General features: G+C 39.3%; 1 protein-coding gene and 1 pseudogene across 3 annotated transcripts in view; one reads left to right on the top strand and one right to left on the bottom strand.

Annotated features, from left to right (window-relative positions):
- UNC5D (unc-5 netrin receptor D) overlaps positions 1-15,900 on the top strand; it is a 696,347-nt gene that overhangs the window by 60,785 nt on the left and 619,662 nt on the right. The gene's annotated exons all lie outside the window — the stretch shown is intronic.
- LOC148112478 (E3 SUMO-protein ligase KIAA1586 pseudogene) lies at positions 5,536-6,629 on the bottom strand (annotated as a pseudogene).

Genomic DNA, 15,900 nt, shown 5'->3' with positions numbered 1-15,900 from the left:
TACTAAGACTCTATTACTATTATTCTTCTCATCTTTCCTAGTATCTACCTCTTCCCACTTATGGTTATAACTATGTTGCTTGTATCTTTACAATTTATATTGTTTTATTTGTTTCCTAGTACAATTTGATTGCTTATTAGTAGCCTATGACTATCACTAAATGTTTTATCTTATTATTCTTGATGAATGTATTTTATTTTTCTTTATGTACACTGAGAGCATATGCACTAAAGACAAATTCCTTGTGTGTTCAATCACACTTGGCCAATAAAGAATTCTCTTCTCTTCTCTTCTCTTCTCTTCTCTTCTCTTCTCTTCTCTTCTCTTCTCTTCTCTTCTCTTCTCTTCTCTTCTACAGAATTCTTCATGATTTGGAAGCAGGCTTCTGTCTTGTGAGATTATGAGAGGATTAAAAAAAACCCATAAAAACCCAAGGTCTTTGTAAAAGAAAAAAAGCGGTCTAATCCTAATTGTCATGCAATCTGAAAACAACGAGAAAGGAAGTTGTATTTTGCTGCCGTAAAGGTAAAGGTTTCCCTCTCTGTCATGTCCAATTCTAGGTCATGATGCTCATCTCTATTTCTTGGCTGAAGAAACCAGTGTTGTCTAAAGACAATTTCTATGGTCATGTGGCCAGCATGGCTATATGCAAAGGCCCACAGAAGTCTGTTACCTTCCCACTGATGTGGTATCTGTTAATCTACTCGCATTTGCATGCTTTCAAATTGCTAGATGTGCAGGAGCTGGGTCAAGTAATGAGAGCTTAGCCCATTGTACAGACCTTGGGTCTCGAACCCAAGCTGTCAGCTCGACAGTTGGCAAGCTCAGTATCTTTAACCGCTGAGCCAATGTGCCCAAGGGATTCATAATCCATGCCTGCCAATTGACCCCTTACTTATGTTAGGTATACGGTTTGTTTCCATATAGCCAAATATATAGTTTTAATCTTTCTGGGAGAAGAAAGCCAATCATCTGTTCTGATTTTTAAGTCTCCAGGAACACATGTGGGAGGTTAAGTCAATGATATGTTTAATCTATTAAACATATTTATGTATTGCCAACTTGTTTTATTACTCTCCCTTCCTTTTGCTGAGATTTATTTATTGAATAGTGTTTGTACACTGTTCCAGAGAGAAACTCTGACATATAGGCCACCAGATGTGAATGTTAGAGGCCCTAATTCTGTAGAGCTGTCATTTCTGCTTTGGCAGAAAAGATAAAAAAAAACAAAAACCACAAGCTAATACAAACTAAAGAAGAAAAGAGAGAGAAAAGAAAAAACAAAGTGCAAGAAATGAAAATGGAAGAAGAATAGAAAGGAAAGGAAAAAAGATACAGTGGTATCTCAATGAACTCAGGATTAGTTCATTCTGGGAGGTGTGACTGGTACTAAAAAGGATGAATCCCAAACAAACCATGTGCCAATCCTTTGTTTTGGCAAGGAAGAACTTTCTGTCTGTCCATTTTCCTATGTCAGTGACTTTCCCAGCATGACTGACTTATCTGTTCTCAGCAGCTGTCCCCTATTCCTATCACAATGTATTGAGAATTAAATACTGTAATGACAACATTTTCATGTCCAAATGCCTCAAGAACCAATTCAATGAGTTTTGAAGCAGTTGTGTACTGTAAGGTCCCAAAATGTACTTGAGTCACCAGAATGCCAAAGAGAGACCCAAGAAGGGGCTTGGAAAAAATATCAGCTTTTATTTGTACAAAGAAGAGCTGTGTAGACCATACCACTACATACAGACAAAGAGCATGCAGTGAAAGGCCACATCTTGGGGAAGGTATGGCATCCTTTTATAACTTCAGATAAATCAGTTTAGTACTCAATTCTGGCCCCCTGGCCCATGCCTTCCTTCGGCAGTGCAGCAAGGAACAGAGGGGCTGAGTGCTTAGCAACACAGGCATTTTCCTGATGTAACCCTGCCAAACCATGACATACCTGCTTCTTAAGATATCCACCAGGCATGGAGTTGTACAAAAAAACAAGATAACGGAAGTTAGATCACTGGTAGAAGCAAATGGCAGAGGCAATTCCAATTCTTAGCAAAGCAATTCTTATAGAAGCAAAACAGCAAGTCAAACCAATTATACTGACTCTACTATTACGTCTCAGTAATTCTACCTATTCTATTATTATTGCTCCCCAGGAGCAAACGTCTTTTAATTTCTTGGTTGCAGTCCCTATCTGTGGTGATCTTGGAGCCCAGGAAAATAAAATCTGGTAAGAAAGTGGATAAGACTTTTAAAAGTCACATATTAAGGAATGCTTTATTGTGTGTCTGGAAAAAGTATAAGTATAAACTAAATGAGAAGTTACCAATGTGGGCAATACCCAGACACGCGATAGAGAATATAAGTGTAGAGCAAAAACAAGATGTGATTACATACAAAGAGCTTCTTAACAAGGAAAGAGGTATACTAAAACTAAAATCTTTGCATCAACTAAGAGAAGAAAGGACAATTCAAACACGGTTTCAATATGTACAGTTGAAAGCTAGATGGAGAAGAAGATCAGAAAATTGGTATTTTGCAAAATGAGGACAACTTGGTAAAACAGATTAGAGTTCAAAGTCAAATGCATATAAAAAGGTTGTATAATGCATTGGTAGAAATAGATTCGGAAACCGAGTTAGTTAAGGACTGTATGATAAAGTGGGCACAAAATATTGAAGAACCAATAATGATGGAAACGTGGGAAAAAATATGGGTTAGAAATGTGAAGTTTACGCAAGCCCAAAACTTAAGAGAGAATTTTTATAAAATGTTTTATAGATGGCATCTAGATCCTAAAAAGCTAGCCTGTATGTATCCAAGTGTGCAACCCAAGTGTTGAAGATGTGAATGTGATGATGCCACGTATTATCACATATGGTGGACATGTAAAAAAATTAAGGCATTTTGTATAAAAATATGGTGGATTATTCGAAATATTCTCAAAAATAAGATAATATTTACTCCACAGTTCTTCTTGTTAGGTATAATTACAGATTGTACTGTTATAGAGACTAAGTTGATTTTAAATTTAATAACAGCAGCCAGACTTTTGGTGGCGCAGTATTGGAAGAAGGAAGACTTGCCTTCTATTGAAGAATGGACATTAAAAGTAGTGAATTTAGCAGAGATGGTAAAAATTTCAGCGTATTTGAAGGACCATTCAAATGAAAGATATACATCGGAATGGAGAAGATGGATTGACTATATTCAAAACAAATATCGGACTAAAAAGCTTCAAATAGCTTATGAATGAAATCAACTTTTTCTTTTTGAATTATGTTTTGTTAGTTGAAAGGGGAGTTAAAGAGCAAGAGGGAATTAAGAGCCTATAGAAAGTTAGCATATTTTAGTTTATGTTTGTTAAATGTTACATCCTGTAATTGCTCTGGGAAGTCCGGGGTGGGGGAGGTGGGTTGGAGGGAGAGGGGGGATGGGGGACGGGGAAAAAATTGTTGTAATATTTGATAAAACTTTTTAATATAAAAAAAAGAAAATAAAATAAAATCTATCACTACCTCCATTTCTTCCCCATCTATTTGCCAGGAATTGAGAGGGCCGGATTCCATGATCTTAGTTTTCTTAATGTTGAGTTTCAAGCCAACTTTTGCACTCTCCTTCTTCACCTGCATCAAGAGGCTCTTTAGTTCCTCTTTGCTTTCTGCCATTAAAGTGGTATCACCCGCATATCTGAGGTTGTTGATATTTCTCCCAGCAATCTTAATTCCAATTTTTGATTCATCTAGCCCTGCCTTTCTCATGATGTGCTTTGCATATAGATTAAATAGGCAGGGTGACAGTATACAGCTTTGCCGGACTCCTTTCCCAATTTTGAACCAATCAGTGGTTCCGTGTCCCGTTCTCACTCTTGCTTCTTGTCCCGCATATAGGTTTTTCAAGAGACAAATAAGATGGTCTGGTACTCCCATCTCTTTAAGAATTTGCCACAGTTTGTTGTGATCATCACAATAAAAGGCTTTAGCATAGTCAATGAAGCAGAAGTAGATGTTTTTCTGGAACTCCCTAGCTTTCTCCATGATCCAGCTCATGTTGGCAATTTGATCTCTAGTTCCTCTGTCTCATTGAAACCCTGCCTGTACTTCTGATAGTTCTCAATCCACATACTGCTGGAGCCTAGCTTGTAGGATTTTAAGCATAACTTTACTAGCATGTGAAATGAGTGCAATGATCTGATAGTTAGAGCATTCTTTGGCATTGCCTTTCTTTGGAATTGGAATGTAAACTGACCTTTTCCAATCCTGTGGCCACTGTTGAGTTTTCCAAATTTGCTAGTAAATTGAATGTAGCACTTTTACTGCATTGTCTTTTAAAATTTTGAATAGCTCAGCTGGAATACTGACTCCTCCACTAGCTTTGTTGTTGTTCAGATTTCCTAAGGCCCATTTGACTTTCCATTTTAGGATGTCTGGCTCGAGGTCAGTGACCACTCCATCGTGGTTATCAGAGATGTTAAGCTCGTTCTTGTATACAGTAGTTCTTCTGTGTAATTTTGCCACCTCTTCTTAATCTCTTCTGCCTCTGTTAGGTCCCTGCCATTTTGGTCCTTTATCATGTCCATCTTTGCATGAAACATTCCCTTTATATCTCCAAATTTCTTGAAGAGATCTCTGGTCCTCCCTATTCTATTGTTTTTTTTCTATTTCTTTGCACTGTTCATTTAAAATGCATTCTTATCTCTTCTAGCTATTCTCTGGAATTCTACAGTTTCAGTTGGGTGTATCTTTCTCTGTACCGGTCTACTCATTTGTTTTTGGAGGCACCAGTCTACCACTACACTGCCTTTTAACACTGATTAGTTGTAGGGCAGCTCTTTGAAGCCCCGCGGCAAGAGTTTAAACAGCTTTTTCCTTCTAGCCGATCAAGTGGGACTCAGGAGGCAGCAATAGATTGGGGGTGGGGCCAAATAAAAGGTAAGAATAACGTGGGGGATGAGGGGAAGAACCGGTTTGGTGACATCATATCGTCACCGCTACCGGGCCGAACTGGGAGGAACCCACTACTGGCCCTAATGAATGACTTATAAAAAGAAGATATACAAAAAGGTAGTTTATTATTTTGTGCACTTACTTATTTACATAAGAATAAAATAAGTACACAATAGAAGAGCTACACAAGTACTTACAGAATGATGAAAGTGTTGTCTGTATTCAACGGCACAGACTTCCTTGCTCTAATGAATGACCTGCACAAAGAAGAGATCTGTGAAGTTTTTAATTGAATGCACTTATGCACTTACACCTTACATAAGAATAACACATTGAAAGAGCTACACACAAGTGCTTACTTGTGTTACTGGTCTTTAGCTTTAAGATGTTTCCACAATGTTTTTTCATTGGCAGTGACAGCCTCCTCAGTTGCAATTTTTTTGCTCTTTATTCTTGGATCATCGGCTGTGTGATGTTGTGCTCTTAGGCATTTTCTGACGGAAGGAATAGGGTCCCATTGTGTTACAGGTAGGCCAATTACACTAATTGTCATCAGATTACTTATATTGGGAATAGTTAGGCGAGTTCTTTATTCTGAACATACGAGGTTCATTTTTGAAAACCCCCTTTCCGCCTCTGCTGAACTCACAGCAATTGTACTGACAATATCTTTAGCTTTTTTAATACTGTCAGGAATTGCATAGTTCTTTGAATATTTTAATACATTTTCTACGAAATCTCTGTAATCGTTCATATTAATTTCATTATTAAAAATTTCACCAAATTCAAGCAATTGTTATTCAGCTTCTGGCCATGGAATGACTACATCTTCAATATTCCAGTAATTTGGCTCCAAAAAAGTGAGAAATTGTAATTTATTTGAGTCTTGCAATTGGCTACCTGTTTTTAGATGTTCGCAATCCATCAATCTTTTCCTCAAATTTGTTAATATGCTTTCCAAAAGATTTTCCCGAGGAAGTCTGGCAAATCGATGATTTTGAACAAATTTGATATTTTTGAAGGCTTCTGAAGTAATCATTCCATCAACCTTTTTTTCATATGGACCCTTTTCCCGTCTAAGCATTTCAAATGCTTTAATTGATCTCAGCAGAAATTTTTCGGCCTTTATGATATCCATATTTCCTCCTTGTAGTGCATTTGATAGAAGAGAAATCTTGTTCAGAATATCAATGATCAAGGCCAAATCAGTCAAAAAATTTATATTTTCAAGACAGGCAGCCATACCTGGGTATTTTTCATTTCCATGAAAAAACTGATGTAGCACTGGATGAGCATGCCACGTAGCTATGGTTGACCTTAAACTACAGGCAGCCCATCTTAGTCCCAAAACTCTTCCAATTTTTACAATTTCAAGTCCAAGTTGTTCTGATATATTGAACAGTTCTGTTTGGCTCTTACAGGATTTGTGGAAAGTGGTGTGTATCTTGTCTAGAAATATCTTGAAATGGTTCAGTTGCTTGATATCCTTTATGGAGTCATCTAGAACCAGTGGGAAGTGATGGTTCAAGCAGTGCCATATGACGATGCTTGGGAACTCTTTCACTAGTCTAGTGCTTACTCCAGATTTTTTCCCAAGCATAATGCTGGCACCATCAGAGCAAAATGCTATTAAATGTTTTGGAGATATTCCTTAGTAAACCCAACTTTATGTAAACTTCCCATCACTGAAGAACATATTGTTTCTGCATCTTGTTTTTCCAATTCCACAAGCTCAACAAAAACTGTTGTTGGGTTATCTGAATCCTCAACTTTTACAAAAACTATCACAACTGGTTTGCATGATAGCATTGAGGCTTCATCAATTATCAAACATATTTTAGATTCTGCCCAATAATACTATTAAACATTTCAGTTTTAATTTCTTTTGCAATGAAAGTAACTATTTTCACTGCACTTCTCCGTGAATGCAATCCTACTCCCAGATCTACTCCAACTGTAGTTAGCAATTCTACCTCCCCTTCTATGTCTGAAATGGTTTACATCTTTGTGCCAGACTGTAAACTGTAAGAAAAACTTTACAAATAGTAGATAAATGTTTGTCGGTTGACCTATCTACTGATTTTGTGATCATATCCAGGTCCCGTTGTTTGAGGTTGTCTCTGCAAATGGTGTGAGATTTTGATGTAAAATGTTTTTTCATTTTTTTTCCTAAGAGATGCTTGCTGTACCTCTTTACTTGTCCCTGCCGCCTCAATCTTGAAGCGTTTCCATTCTTTGGAAACATGAATGCTTTTCTCGAATGCAAAATCATGTTTCGTGCAGTACTTACAACCTAAATTTTTGGGTGCGACTTCCAAACCATCATACTTCTCTTGAAAGTTGCTATATTGCTGAAATGTCCAGCAGTCTGGAAGATCGAGAAGACTTTCAGTTGAGGAGATTGATTTGCTGTTTTCTCCATGTTCAAGTGGTGGCAGTGGTGCTTGTGGTGCAGGTGCTTCTGATGGTTTTGGGTCCAATTCTGTTGTATCTGATTGTTCCAGTCTTGGTCTCTTGGCGAAGAAAGAGGTCATACTACTTTGCTTTTTCATCCTGTTAAACACTATTGCAAAAGAAAAGAAACAATATTGTGCTTTGGACTCGATTGGAGTTGTAAGCTGAGGACTAAAGGCAACAGTAGGGATCTCTGTTTTCACCCAACAATGTAGTGGATTCAGGATGTGTTCAGGGTCCAACTGTCAGAAATCACTTTTTTCAGCCCTCTGGGTAGTCCCTGTGTGACAAAATAGGGTACAAAACGTAAAATGGGAGGACAGTTGTAAATGGGAGGACCGGTCAAAAGTGCAAGGACCGGTCAGCCCTCTGGGTAGTCCCTATGTGGAGCGGGGCAAGCAAGCAGCGACCGGGCCAGGGACCGGTTCAGGGGCATGGTCAGCCAGATGTTACTACCGGTTCTCTGGACTACGATGGATTTTTACTATAGGTTCTTGCAAACCAGTGCGAACCAGGAGCAACCCACCACTGCTACTACCTGTATCTATAATATAGTTTGTGGATTATTAAGGTGGGGCTGTATTTACCATCTTTCTCCCACATGTAGGATTGGGAGTGAGTTGTCTCTTCTTCCTCTGGAATGTATACTTTCCCTCCTGGAAAACCACCTCCTTATTACATTCCACTAGATCCTTTTCTAGAAAGTAATTATTTCTTTGGGATAGCAAATTATATGTAGAATCTTCAAAGGTTTCTTATCTGCTGTGGCTTATTCTTTTTTTTTTTTATCATACTTTATGTAATAATTTTTAAATCAATGATTTCAAAGTATTTTGGAGTTTTGATGATGTTTCAACACACTGAGCATTGCATTTCATAGAAATGAGCTAGAATATGTCCTGCTTTGATAAAAGAAATAGATAATAAAAATACATTTTGCTGAAAACATGTTTAAGATCTAAGACACATCCAGCATTACATTTTAAGCCTTAGCCTGTTACTCATAAAAATTCATGCAAACAAGATCTGCTGGAGGAGATTTCGTGGCCTATTCCTTCTTTCTAATCAGTGCATGCAATAGAGAAGCTCAGTCTTTTGTGCCCAACATAACACATCACCCTTTTGCAGTAGGATGAAACATTTCAGTCACATTCTAGAATTAGGAAATGTAGTTTTCAATGTTATTAATATTTGGGACATTGCTTATAAGAAGATGCCCCCAGATTTTGTTCAAATTTTGAACATGATTTGTTCCATAGCATTTCAGTAAATCTGAGACTGCACTTACACTTACCATATTTTTCGGAGTATAAGACACACCGGAGTATAAGACGCACCTACCTTTTTTGGTGAGGAAAAGAAGAAAAAGAAATCTCCCTCTGCCTCTGAGCAATTTTGTCTCACTGCAGCAAACAGCAAACAGCCTGCTTTACTTTCATTTTCGTTTTCAGCATAGCTTGATTAGCAAAAGGGGAAAAATATCTGCTCCAGCAATTTACCTCTTTTCAGCAAGTAGCAGAGCCCTGCGCAAAACAGCTGAGAGCAAATCAGCTGAGAGTCGGGAGGCTGATCCAATCAACTTGTGCTAATTAGGCTGTGCTGAAACTGAAAGGAGCTGTTTTTTCTTGCTGTTTGCAAGAAGGTAACTGCTGCGAGGCAGAGGCCAAAGGGTGAGGGCCAGTGGGTGGGCGGGGCTACATTCGGTGTATAAGATGCACCTAAATTTTCACCCCCTTTTAGGGGGAAAAAAGGTGTGTATTATACTCCGAAAAATACATTATCTTTTATGCATATTTCACAGTATTTTTAAAATGTAGTTTATGGCTTAAAAGGAGAAAAATGTGTACATCTGGGAATAAAATGTATGTACATTTTTTTAAAACAATTAATCAAAATAAATGTTGTCATGTCCTAAGTCCTCTCCAAGGACTGTTCCCCTATCGGAGAGCCCGAAGTTATGCATTTGGTTCTGATTGGTTAAGCCATTTGACAACAAGTATAAAAGGAGCTGTCAAACAGATGCGGCCGCTTCTGTTGTGCCTGTTGCTTACTTGGTTAGAATAAATGTTACCTGTTACATTGAGTCGCCTCAGTCATTGCGCAGCCCACTCGAGCCTGAAGTCAGCACTGGTGACGAAGGTGGGATGGCAATCTGAGGTGAACAGACAAAAGGAGCAAAGTTGCTAAGAGCTGTCACTAGCAAACATTCTGTCGAGCGACGAGACGTCGCCCGGCTGCAGGCACACAGGGCATTGATTCCTGAGCTGATTTTGGCAGGAAATGGCTTCCTCACAGAATTTCGCCCCATTCAACCTGACCACGGAATCGTGAGAGGCATACGTTTGAATGTTTCCTCATCGCAAATGACTACACAAACTTGTCTAGTGAACATAAATGAGCCTATTTCCTGAGTTTCTGTGGGGCAGAAATGTTTGAAACCACCAAGACGCTATTGGCCCCTCAGTTCATCCACTCAGGAACCTGGGAAGAATTCATGAATAAGCTGAAAAAACACTATGCCCCGGCTCCATTGAGGATTGCTCGTCGCCAACATCTCTACCACAGGGACCAGGCTGAGGGGGAGTCAATAAACCAGTATGTGGTAGCTCTGAGGAAAACAGTGCGACACTGTCAGTTCATGGATCTGCATGACTATCTCCTTGACAGACTAGTTAGCGGCGTACGGGACGATCGCCTCAAGTGTCGGCTGATAGCTAAGCCTGAACTATCGTTCCAGGAAGCATTAGACGAAGTGTGTACCGCTAGCCACACTCTCGAGAGCTGATATGCCCTGGGGATATCGCTCAGTAAAACCTAAAGAAGAGGCCATTCACTTCAGTGAAGCCGAGTTTGTTGGTGAGGATGAGGAGGATGTGGATTGGGACGTTAATCATCTTAAAGAGACGAGGAAGACAAACTTATACAACAAGCCAGCGCAGATGGACTGTAAGGGGTGTGGAGGGAATCACCCAAGAACTGCCTGCCGATTCAAGGAAGCTATCTGCTGCCATTGTGGTCACCGGGGTCATCTTGCCAGAGTCTGCTGTTTGGCACAGCTGCCGAAAATGCCACATTATACGCTAAATACAGAGAAACGGCTGCTGGCCAATAAATTGAGTTCCCACGATGTTTTGAATGTTTCTGAGGCCCCTCAGGAGTGAACATGGTGGGACATCAAGCTGACCAGCCCGTCAAGCAGAAAATTCGCCTCACGGTCAACATTGAGGGAAGACCCTGCCTGATGGAGATGGACACCAGGTCAGCCACATCTATAGTGTCACGGATATCAAAGAAACGATTATCTCCTTGTGAACTACACCTAAGAGACTATCAGGGGAATCTTATTCCCGTTGTTGGCAGTGGGACATTCAGAGTTCAATTAAAAAATTCTCAGGCCGATTATCCTTGGTCATTGTTGATGGTCCCTTGCTGAGCTTATTAGGGTTAAATTGGTTTGATGCTCTGGGGTTAACCATCCAAGGAGTTAATTCTATCCAGTCCTCCGAATTAGATAGTCTAATCAATGAATTCCCCACTGTCTTCGATGGGAAATTACAACGGCGCTCCAGTATCATTCAGCCTGGATCCTAAATTCCCGCCTCGCAGGTTGAAGCCTCACCATGTACCATTCGTGCTGAAATCAAGGGTCGACACCAAACTCAACAAACTAATTTCCCAGGGCATCTTGGAACCAGTGGACCATGCCCTCTGGGAAACGCCAATAGTGACACCTATTAAGGCTGATGGATCTGTCCTCATCTGTGTGGATTATCATGCGACCCTCAACAGGGCGCTGCAAGCTCACACCTACCCAGTCCCGGTGGTACAGCACCTGCTGCACTCCCTGGGTAGAGGATTGATGTTTGCCAAACTTGATTTGGCTCAGGCATACCTGCAACTGCCTGTGAACGATAAGACCGTGGAGGCTTAAACAATTGTCACACACTGTAGGGTGTTCCAATTCGCCGCCTACAATTCGGCATCAGTGTGGCCCCAGGGAATTCGAAACAAATAATTCCCTCAACACTGTTAAACTATTCACTAAGGCTGCATTATTATTACTATTAGTCTTCTCACTGTTCCTATCACCCATCTCCTCCTATTATAACTGCATGACTGTAACTTTGTTGCTTGTATCAATTGACCACAGGCTTCTCTATCTATTAGGTGCCCTACATACTAAAAAATCCCTCAAGGTGAGGTGTAATATGCAAGGGTCCCTCTCAAAGTCTATTCTATTCTATTCTATTCTATTCTATTCTATTCTATTCTATTCTATTCTATTCTATTCTATTCTATTCTACTCTACTCTACTCTACTCTACTCTACTCTACTCTACTCTACTCTACTCTACTCTATGTGATGGAATATTTTTTTTAAAATATTTAGACAGATTCTTTTTGTCAAAAATTTACTTCTGCTTTACAGTAGACATACTCTGCCTTTTGGAGCATAAAATCTTTCCATGATGTACTAGTGATGTACTATAAAATGGTTCTGTAATAAGGACTTGGGTGGTGAGGGGAATTATTCATTACTAGATTTTTAAAGGAAAAAAACCCTAAAATGAATCATCCCTTATATCTGGATGCTTGCATGCAGATAATCCTTGGTTGTGAGTTTATATGGATGTCTTTCGGAAAACGTTTGGTAAGATCAATCCTCCCCCCCCCTTTAGGTTGCCTAATCTATTTTACTTGTCATCCCTTAGGAACTTATAATGAACTGTGAATGAAGCCAATGATCCAGAAGCCAGATTTTCATAAAATGACATAATCTGGAGAAGTTCCACCTGAGAACTAGTGCTAATTACTGAATGTCCTTGGCTCATAAAGGAAACCTTCATTAGCACTAGCTGCTGAGTGATACCCAAACCTGACAGAATAACATTTGCTTATTCACCTAATTAAATCTGTATGCAAAAAAGAAATCCCCATGTAAATTAGCCATTGGTAATCCAAAACCCAAGCCCTTTGGTGCAACTTTCTAAGTGTCTCCTATTAGCAGTTGCTTTTCACCCGAAGACTGCATTAGATTCATCTCATTTACTGCCAGTAGCCAGAAAAGCTCAGGAATCCAGACAACAGGTCGCCAGGGCAAATTTAAAAATAGAAATTAGGAATCAGCTTTTCTTTCTGCCTGATCACTATCATGTTCAGAGTAAGGTTGGTTTCCCTCTTATGTATCTGACTTATTGCATTTGGAAGAAAAGTGTAATCAGTTTTGCATCCTGTTTCCTCTACTGCTTTAGCACTTGTGAAATCTCCAATTGAATCTGTTCTGTATCTACTCAGAAATAAATGTCATTGAATACTGTTCCAGGTGCATGTGCAAAAATGCAACCCCCTGCAACATATATTGAAGGCCCTTGTTCTGGGCTTTTGCCAATGATAGCTATGCATTCTTTGCTAGTGGGTGGTTATGTTTCATGGACATATCTTTGTTGAAAAATAATGACCTGTTCTTGGAATATGACCCTCTAAGACTCTTGTGTTCCTAATTTTTCTACTTAGCATTTGTCCATTTCCTTTCCTTTCAATTATATCTCCTCCTTAGTCTCAGAATATCTTTTCTCCTCAGCCTCTGTATTTTCAGTGCTAACTCAGAGCTCATAATTTCTCCAGCATCCTATTTTTGATGGTGTCTGGGCTGAATCAATTCAGGATACTTGCTTGCAGGATCTTATAGCAAAAGCTTTCTTGTACCACAACTCCCTGACAAGGAGTAAATCATACTGTCCTGAGTCCCTTTAGGCAGGACTCATGACTAGTGGCCATTAAAAATATTGTTCTTCCATTCATATGTTGACTAGGTATATACAAATAAATTTAGCTATGGCTTCACTTAATGCTGTGGTTTTATTAGATGGTGACTATATTTGAACATGCCAGGTAATATTGGAATATGGCTATCATGCCAGGAGTCACGATAGCAGTGTTCCAATACTTGAGGGGCTCCTACAAAGATGAGGGGAGTCAAACTATTTTCCAAAGCACGAAAAGGCAAGATGAGAAACAATGGATGGAAACTAATGTTGGAAGAAATATCCAGATCCAGTTCCAAGCCGGGAGAAAGACACTGGAGACAAAATGGAGGCTGGTGGCTAATTGGAAAGATGGTTTAATGATGAAGCAGAATCACATTTGTGATTCTGATGCAGCTGATCACATGGAGTTGTAAGAGAGGGGTTTTTATACCTTCTCTTGGGCTTTACACTTGAGCTTCCTGTTCTTGTGCAAGAACATGCACAGGAATATTGGCTGTTGTCAGACTCCCATGGGGCCATGTAGAGGTTATGTGGGGGTCATAGCTGGTTCTATAGGCAAAGTACAAAACCCAGGTGTTTGTCTGAGCTAAGTTTGGTTGAGGTTTCTAGGGGTGATGCAATAATTAATGGCTTTGCCCTGTTTTGGCTCTTGGGTGAGGGCTAATCTGCTTTTGTTCAGATTTTACTGTAGGGAATAATGAATTACCAAATCTGCATTTCTAAAAGCTGCCCCAGCTCAGTATCTGCTTGGGGGCAAGGAACTGGGGCTCTGAGGTTCTGTCTCCCTTAAGATTTTTTATTTCTCTTTTAGAGGAAATATTCTGCCTTTTTAAATATTCCTCAAAACATTTCTTTCTTCTAGGAGGGTGGGTTGGTGCTAACTTTCTACACTAACCAAGGGGAAAAGCAATGTAGAACTAAGGAGAAATCTCTTAACAGTGAAAACAATTAATCAGTGGAACACTTTGCCTCCAGAAGTTGTAGGTGCTATATCACTGGAGGCTGTCAAAAAGAGACTGGACAACCATTTATTTGAAATGGTATAAGGTCTCATGCTCAAGCAGGGGGTTTGACTAGAAGACCTCCGAGATCCCTTCCAATTCTATTATTCTATATTCTGTGTAATTAGAATGTGGAATTCCATTTTGCCCATTCTTGCAGGAGTCTGCTGCTCTAAACAGTGCATTCCCAGTTTTTTCCCAGATGTATACATATGTACATACATGCATGCCAGTAGTGGGTTCCACTTACCTTCGCTACCGGTTCGGAACTATGAGCGCTCGCTCGCTTTCCTCACATGCAGTGCTTCTTTTTTTTTTTTAATAATAGTCTTTATTAATTATTTACAAATAAAAAACATATAATGTAATTATCAAACAGATACGAGTTATATATGGGTGCACAACACAACACATAAAGACAACCACATAGAGTGACTAACCGGGGGTCATATTGATCCCCCAGATACCTATTCATAGTTACACCCCGGACATGCAGTGCTTCTGAGCATGCGCAGAACCTTCTGAGAATGCACAGAGCGTCCATGATGATGTCTGGGCGGGTAGGCGGAGCCTCCCGCTGTCGCCACTACCAGTTTGCTCAAACCAGGGCGAACTGGTAGAAACCCACCACTGATGCATGTCTTAAAATCTTATTGATCTGCTTATTAGCAAATCTACCTATTGCAATCAGCAATATTGTAAATCAGTTGCTGCAAGATCACTTCATCAAAACAATTGTGAAGATCACACAATTCCTAGCTGGACTGTAACTATGGCCATTAGAAACCTTTCATTTTCTCTCTCTTTCTCATTTTCTTTCTTTTCCATAACTATTGACTGCCTTGCTTCTACAATCTCTTAGGGTATGGAATCCTAATATACTTAATAACATTCTGCTCCTAGCTGAGTTTGACTAACACATTATATTGATATTTGCTAAGCTTTTCTTTTAATTATTATAAATGTTGCTGCTGCTTTTTCCTTTCCAGTTGTCTATAACCATTTACTAAGAAATTACAATTTAAAAAATAATCTTATGTTATCTATAAAGGCAGCAAAATCATAATCCTTTTAATCTCTGTGCATATTTTGGTACTTTAGCATGGATTAGTGGCAGAGAGGAAATACAACGATGGAATCTGAAAATTACTGTGCTTTCTTTCAGATAACCATTTATGATACATAACATGCTCAATATTCCACAAAATCCTTAAAGTACTCTTTGAAATAGAGAAGATATTTCTGTAACTCTTCCTGGCCTTGTCTTGGAGCATTCCTTCAATGAACCCTTCAGAACACAAAGTCCTCAGAAAGATATAAGAGTCCTCAGCTATACTAATCAACAGCTGGACCTAGCAGGAACTACTCAAGAATAAGTAGCCTGGTGGAACCACTATCCTTGGGCAGGATCAGAAGCTTCTAGTGTTTAGGGAATAAACTTGGTTCTGTAACAAAGTTGGTTCAGGAAGACTTCCATGAATATCCCTCTAAGATTTCAGAATGGATCTTAGAATTTTATCTAACATATTTCTTGTTTCTTTTATTTCTTCTTTGGTTACTATCCACCAGTGCAGTAAATCTGTTTAAGCATGTAGGAAAGTGAAGCTGAATTTATAAGAGCTGCTGTTTGTGAAGCCAAGACAGTATCTATAAAGTCAGGTCTTCATGGAGTTTACTTAATAAGATCTGTCTGTTTCTTTTTTTTTTAACAGTTTATTTATATATTTTCCCT

Source organism: Pantherophis guttatus, chromosome 9, assembly GCF_059756535.1.
Source record: "Pantherophis guttatus breed Tessera chromosome 9, ASM5975653v1, whole genome shotgun sequence".
Lineage (NCBI taxonomy): Eukaryota > Metazoa > Chordata > Lepidosauria > Squamata > Colubridae > Pantherophis > Pantherophis guttatus.
The sequence above is the reverse complement of the archived record's forward strand: the minus strand, read 5'-3'. Positions and strand labels throughout refer to the sequence as shown.